The sequence below is a fragment of the Eptesicus fuscus genome, chromosome 10 (genome assembly GCF_027574615.1).
Source record: "Eptesicus fuscus isolate TK198812 chromosome 10, DD_ASM_mEF_20220401, whole genome shotgun sequence".
Taxonomy (NCBI): Eukaryota; Metazoa; Chordata; class Mammalia; order Chiroptera; family Vespertilionidae; genus Eptesicus; species Eptesicus fuscus.
The window spans coordinates 51,907,899-51,915,361 of record NC_072482.1 but is presented as its reverse complement, the minus strand read 5'-3'; the positions used below and the strand labels follow the sequence as shown (position 1 = coordinate 51,915,361).

General features: G+C 55.8%; 1 pseudogene; it reads left to right on the top strand.

Moving 5' to 3' along the window:
* Positions 1-465: 465 nt before the first annotated feature.
* Positions 466-6,071, top strand: LOC103284576 (40S ribosomal protein S3a-like; annotated as a pseudogene).
* The last annotated feature ends 1,392 nt before the right edge of the window (positions 6,072-7,463 follow it).

Below are 7,463 nucleotides of genomic sequence, written 5' to 3'. Positions count from 1 at the left end.
ATGCTAATATACATCTACTAGAGGCCCAGTGCATGATTTAATCATGCACCTGGTGCACCAGCTGGCTGGCTGTCCGCTGGTGAACCAGGCCTTTCGAAAGCCTCCAGCGCAGCAGAGGCTTTCAAAAGGCCTTGTGCTGGAGCAGACAGACAGCCAGCTCCCCCATTTTGGCTTTCGATCGCGGGGGAGCTGGCTGTCTATCCGCTGGTGCACCAGGCCTTTCGAAAGCCTCCAGCGCAGCCATGGCGCAGACGCTGAGCAGATGCTGGCCCAATCAGCTACCCCGGCCACCCTGAGTCCTACCCCCTGTGCCTCCCACTGGCCCAATCGTGGGCGTAGCGGAGTGATGGTAATTTACATATTACCATTTTATTATGTAGGACAGCATGATTCCAACTATATAAAAATCACTTATACATAAGAAACCAGGAGAGTCTTCGCCCTTTTGGCTCTCTGAGCAGCATCATGGCGCTGGGCAAGAATATGTGCCTTACAAAAGGCGGCCGAAAGGGAGTTAAGAAGAAAGTGAAGTGATAGATCCATTTTCTAAGAAAGATTGGTATGATGTGAACACACCAGCTATATTCAATATAAGAAATATCAGGAAAACACTAGAACTCAAGGAACCAAAATTGCATCTGATGGTCTCAAGGGTCATATTTTTGAAGTGAGCCTTGCTGACCTGCAGAATAATGACGTTGCATTTAGACAATTTAAGCTAATTACTGAGGATGTTCAGGGCAAAAACTGCCTGACTGCTTTCCATGGCATGGATCTTACCCATGACAAAATGTGCTCTGTGGTCAAAAATGGCAGACCATGACTGAAGTTCATGTTGATTTCAAGACTGCTGATAGTTATTTGCTTCATCTATTCTGTGTTGGTTTTGCTAGAAAACCCAACAATCAGATTTGGAAGACCTCTTGTGCTCAGCATCAGCAGGTTTGCCAAATCCAGAAGAAGATGATAGAAATCATGACCCAAAAGGTGCAGACAAATGACTTGAAAGAAGTGGTCAATAAACTAATTCCAGAGAGCACTGGAAAACACATAGAAAAAGCCTGCCAATCTATTTACCCACTCTATGATGTCTTTGTTAGAAAAGGCAAAATGCTGAAGAAGCCTAAATTTGAACTGGTAAAACTGGTGGAGCTCCACTGTGAAAGTAGCAGTTCTGGGAGAAACCAAGATGGCGGCATAGGTTAAACACCTAACCTGCAGCCGGGCACAACAATTTCAAAAATACAACTAGAGGTCAGAAAGGACATCATCCAGAACCACAGGAAAGTTGGTGGACTGAAATGCCCACAGCTGGAGGGAAGGAGAAGGCCACGGGGACAGTCGGGGAAGCCGTAAAAGCCTGAGGTATGGAGAAACGGGCGGAGACACGAGCACACGCGCCTGCGGGGAGGATGGAACCGGAGAGGAGGGGGCGGCTGATGACCTGGCCGGAGTTCACTGGCAGGAAGGAGATAAAGGCTCCGGAGTGCGCTGAGCACCGGCTCCGATTGCACTGAACCCCATTCCGGGCGAAACCCTGGGAAACTCACTCACTTTCACAACTCCGCCGCCCCCGCAGGCCGCCCGGCTCGGGACGCTGGGGACGCCGCCACAGCGGCGGCGCCCGGAGCCCGGCGGCCTCCCAGCACCCGTCCCCGCCGCGCAGCCCCCGCGCGCCTGGTGCCGCGGGCCGCGCGCCCCGCACACCGGACGGAGGCCCGGGCGCCCTCTCCGTGCACCTCCCGGCGGCACTAGACTTCAGTAGAGTTGACTGAATTCAAGGGATTAAGAAGTATAAATTGGGGGGACGCCGCGGCGGCGACGTCCGGAACACGGCGATGGCGGTGCCTGGAGCTCGGCAGCCGCCCAGTGCCCGTCCCAGCCGCGCGGCCCTCGCGCGCCTGGTTCCGCGGGACGTGCGCACCGCACACCGGACGGAGGCCCGGGCGCCCTTTCCGTGCACCTCCCGGCGGCGCTAGACTTCAGTAGAGTTGACTGAAATGAAGGGATTAAGAAGTACAAATTGAGAAGTTTGAAAAAGATGGCGGCGGAGGTTAAAGGCTGCTCTGTTGCCTCGCACCCAGCGAAATCGGAGGGGATGAGGTGTGGAGGTGCGTGGGTCTGGCTGGTGGCGGGGGAAAGGGGCTTTTGTTCCAAACCTAAGGGAGATTAGCTCTCCATCACCCTGAAACCCATCTTCTGGCGAACCCCGGGAGACCCAGATGCCTGCGGAGAGAGGCGGGACTCTTGCAGAGGTGCGCCCAGCAATCAGTGTTTGCTGCGCTGGAGTGCGGAACGAGGGGACTTAGATACATGGAAGGCAGAAGGACCAGACTCACAGCCATCGAGGCTCGCCGCACCATGGCCTGTTGGCGCCCTGAGACCCCGCCCCGCCCTGGGACCCGCCCCGCACGTTTTGAAGTCCCGTCCCGCAAGTCTTGCAGGCACACCTGCGCCCCAAGCAACGGCTTATGCATGTGGGTGGCCTGCCCTCTGGCAGCGGACCAGATGATCTGCTGTTCTAGTCGGACTGCTCCAGGGCCACTCAGACAGGAGGAAGAAACTACAGTTTTTGCTGTAATCCTTGCTGAGTGCCTAAGGCAGTAGCTGATCTACACCCCATTGGAGACCCACAAACGAGGGCATCTAGTGGTCTGTGGGAGATGACACCAGATTTCAACCACGTGCATAAGGGACACATTGAACGGGAATATTCAGTGAGCGCCAAAGCTTTGCTGCACCAAGACCCGGCCCATAAACGTGTCTCCTGCACAGCAACTCTTCCTTTATAGACAAAGAGCGCCCCCCCAGTGACACCAACAACAATCAAGACTTAACTATACAAAGGAGGACCAAGATGGAGGCATAGGGCGGAAGCCTGATTGTTGCCTACCACAACAACTTTGAGACTACGACAAGAGAGCAGAGCAGACACCATCCAAGACCACCATAGGGCTGGCTGAGTAGATGCTCTACAACTAGAATAAAAGAGGGGTATGTGGGATGATGCTGATGCCGGTGACCCAAAGACCACACTTTAAGAACTGCAGCTCAGGCGACACAAAAGAACTATGGCTCAGGCGATACAACAGCGGCCTGGAACGTGCTCGGCGCAGTTCCCCCGGCGGTCTCCGGCTGAGGGGACGGCTCCACTGGCAGCCAAGTACTGACAGACGAGCCCCTATGAGACATGGGGTGGGAGACTCCGCACTTGCTGACCTCTGAGTCCGTCAAGAATCTCAACACCCCGGAAGCGGCCAGGTGCGCATGCTCGGCGACCGGCCACCGATGCAGACCCAAGGGCCGACGCAGCGACGCCAGACTGGCCCACCGCCATGCACCGGGTGCACCGGAGCTTCGCCGAGCCACCGCCCGACGAGTTCTGCAGCAGCCATACTGGAGCTCTGGAAGGATGGCCAGGGGAATTGCTGAGGGGGGATTGACCGGCAGGAATTGGGATCGGGAAGACGGGGCCCCGCTGAGACCCGGGTGCGGGCGGGGTTGCGCGCCTCTGGGCTCGGGTGTGGTCACACGCCTCTGGGTATAAGTGAGGCCTCACGTCCCTGGGTCTAGGTGAGGCCACATGCCCCTGGGTCCAGGTGAGGCCGGACTCCGGGTCCGGGTGAGGCCAAGTGCCCCTGGACCCGGATGACGCTGGATCCCGTGCCCGGGCGAGGCCAAGCGCCCCTGGGTCTGGGAGAGCCCACACACCCCTGGGTCCAGGCGAGACCATGTGTCCCTGGATCCGGGTGAGGCCGCGTGCACCTAGGCCCGGGTGAGCCCAAGTGGCCCTGGGTCTGGGAGAGGCCAAGCGTCCCTGGGTCCGGGTGAGACCATGTGTCCCTGGATCCGGGTGAGGCCTCGTGCACCTAGGCCGGGGTGAGCCCAAGTGGCCCTGGGTCGGGGAGAGGCCAAGCGTCCCTGGGTCCGGGCGAGACCATGCGTCCCTGGATCCGGATGAGGCCTCGTGCACCTAGGCCCGGGTGAGCCCAAGTGGCCCTGGGTCTGGGAGAGGCCAAGCGTCCCTGGGTCCGGGTGAGACCATGTGTTCCTGGATCCGGGTGAGGCCTTGTGCACCTAGGCCCGGGTGAGCCCAAGTGGCCCTGGGTCTGGGAGAGGCCAAGCGTCCCTGGGTCCGGGTGAGACCATGTGTCCCTGGATCCGGATGAGGCCTCGTGCACCTAGGCCCGGGTGAGCCCAAGTGGCCCTGGGTCTGGGAGAGGCCAAGCGTCCCTGGGTCCGGGTGAGACCATGCGTCCCTGGATCCGGATGAGGCCTCGTGCACCTAGGCCCGGGTGAGCCCAAGTGGCCCTGGGTCTGGGAGAGGCCAAGTGTCCCTGGGTCCGGGTGAGACCATGTGTCCCAGGATCTGGGTGAGGCCTCGTGCACCTAGGCCCGGGTGAGCCCAAGTGGCCCTGGGTCGGGGAGAGGCCAAGCGTCCCTGGGTCCGGGTGAGACCATGTGTCCCTGGATCCGGCTGAGGCCTCGTGCACCTAGGCCCGGGTGAGCCCAAGTGGCCCTGGGTCGGGGAGAGGCCAAGCTTCCCTGGGTCCGGGTGAGACCATGTGTCCCAGGATCCGGGTGAGGCCTCGTGCACCTAGGCCCGGGTGAGCCCAAGTGGCCCTGGGTCTGGGAGAGGCCAAGCGTCCCTGGGTCCGGGTGAGACCATGCGTCCCTGGATCTGGGTGAGGCCTCATGCACCTAGGCCCGGGTGAGCCCAAGTGGCCCTGGGTCTGGGAGAGGCCAAGCGTCCCTGGGTCCGGGTGAGACCATGCGTCCCTGGATCCGGGTGAGGCCGCGTGCACCTAGGCCCGGGTGAGCCCAAGTGGCCCTGGGTCTGGGAGAGGCCAAGCGTCCCTGGGTCCGGGTGAGACCATGTGTCCCTGGATCCGGATGAGGCCTCGTGCACCTAGGCCCGGGTGAGCCCAAGTGGCCCTGGGTCTGGGAGTGGCCAAACGTTCCTGTGTCTGGGTGAGACCATGTGTCCCTGGATCCGAGTGAGGCCTCGTGAACCTAGGCCCGGGTGAGGCCACGTGCCCCTGGGTCTGGGAGAGGCCAAGCGTTCCTGGGTCCGGGTGAGACCATGCGTCCCTGGATCCGGATGAGGCCTCGTGCACCTAGGCCCGGGTGAGGCCACATGCCCCTGGGTCTGGGAGAGGCCAAGCGTCCCTGGGTACGGGAGAGACCATGTGTCCCTGGATCCAGGTGAGGCCTTGTGCAACTAAGCCCGGGTGAGGCCACGTGCCCCTGGGTCTGGGAGAGGCCAAGCGTCCCTGGGTACGGGTGAAGCCAGATCCTGGGTCCGGGTGAGGCCGTGCGCCCCTGGATCCATCCGGGTGAGGCTGGGTCCCAGGCCCGGGTGAGACCACGCGCCCCTTGGGTATGGGTGAGGCCACGTGCCCCTTAGTCCAGGTGACGCCGTGCCCCTGGGTTCGGCCGAGACCAAACCAGAGGGAGTCGGACCTCCATTACCACCATTTGTCCACCATCCAGAGCTGAGGGGTCAGTGCTGACATGTACACTTAAGGAACTACTGGACATCGAAATTGGGTCTCAAAAGAACTGTTGGTCCAGGGGGAAGCTCGCTACAGATTGATTCATTTGCCTGTCAGCATAAATATTATTGCTCGTCTCACATTCAGTTCTTATTAGTATATATCTAGTGACATTTGATCTCGTTCATCTAGAGGAAATGATGAACAACATAGACTGAGGAACAAGAACAGAACCAGAAGCAAGGAGGCATCGATCGGACCATCGGGCCTCAGAGGGAGGATAGGGGAGGGGAGGGGGAGGGTGGGGGGAGGGGGAGAGTTCAACCAAAGGACCTGTATGCATGCATATAAGCCTATCCAACGGTTAAGTTCAACAGGGGATTGGGGCATGCGTGGGGAGAGGGGTGGGATGGGAATGGGGGGATGAGGACAAATATGTGACACCTTAATCAATAAAGAAATTAAAAAAAAAAAAAAAAAGAAAGTAGCAGTTCTGGAAAAGCTACTGGAGATCAGACAGGTGCCAATGTTGAACGAGCTGATGAATAGGAGCCCCTAGTCCAAGAATCTGGTTAAAAGACAGATATTTAACAGTGACAAATAAAAAATCCTAATAAAAGATCCCATTTGTGATTAAAAAAAAAAAAGCCAGGAGAGTGAAAAATTAAATGCTAATTTTTTAGATGTGAGAAAAGTACTCTACATTTTAATATCTATCACATTTATATAAAGCATTTTTAAAATAAAGTGGAATTTGTATAAAATATTTTATGTCTGATATAAAACTCTGGCATTCACTAGAGCAATGCTAGAAAATTAATAGAATCTGATTCAATCCTTCCCTTAGCTGCAAAGTTGTCAGGGTAGGGCAGTCCTATAACCTATCTTGGCTGCAGGCATCTACCTTATCTGTAAAACAACAGGAAATATATTGAATTAGTGAGCCTTACACTTTTTTAATCCTGCTATTCTTTGTTCAAACTAAATTGTATTTAAAATAGATGAAAGTAGAGCTCCCGTGGCTAAAGTATAAGGAGACGGGTAGTGCTCTGCAGGTTGGTTTCATTATCTCTTCCCTCCCTGAACTCTACCTCTGAAAGCAATCTCTGAGAAGACTTTGAGGAAGCCAGGTAAAAAACAAACAAACAATGCATTAAAGATTCTGATGGTCCCTTTATATCTAAACTATAGTTATTGAAATTTTATGGTCCTTTTCTATTATAATTTTTCATGTATGTATCATATCCTCAACTAGATTACAAAGACTTTTATGTTAGAAACTGTCTCTTATAAATTGGCTTTCCCCATCTAAATTTGCTTTGCTATATCTGCCCAGAGAAAGAATCATTGAACAAATAAAACAAAATGGGATGCTAAAATTAAAATATTAGTATTTTTATTTGCAACAAGCCCGGCTGGTGTGGTTCAGTGGATGAGCGTCAACATATGAACCAGGAGGTCATGGTTTGATTCCCAGTCAGGGCACATCTCCCGGGTTGCAGGCTTGATCCCCAGGAGGCAGCTGGTCAATGATTCTCTCTCATCATTGATGTTTCTATCTCTCTCTCCCTCCCCTTTCCTCTCTGAAATTATATATATATAATAAAGAGCTAATATGCAAATGGTTGTCACGCCCTCACGCCATCACACCATAACAGCTCAGACACTCAACACTGGGGAGAGAGGAATGGGGACAAGCCAGGCACAAATGAGCTCGCGAGAGAGGAATGGGGACCAGCCAGGCTGAAGCCCAGGAGAGGGACAAGCCACCTACCCCGCAGTCCTGGGTGTCAGTGGCTGTGCCTGTGCCTGTGGCCCAGGAGAGGGACAAGCCGCCCGCCACACAGTCCCAGGTGCCAGCAGCTGTGCCTGTGCCTGTGGCCTGGGAGAGAGACAAGCCGGATGCCTCGCGGTCCTGGGCGCCAGTGGCTGCGCCTGCACCTGTGCCTGTGTCCTGGGAGAGGGGCA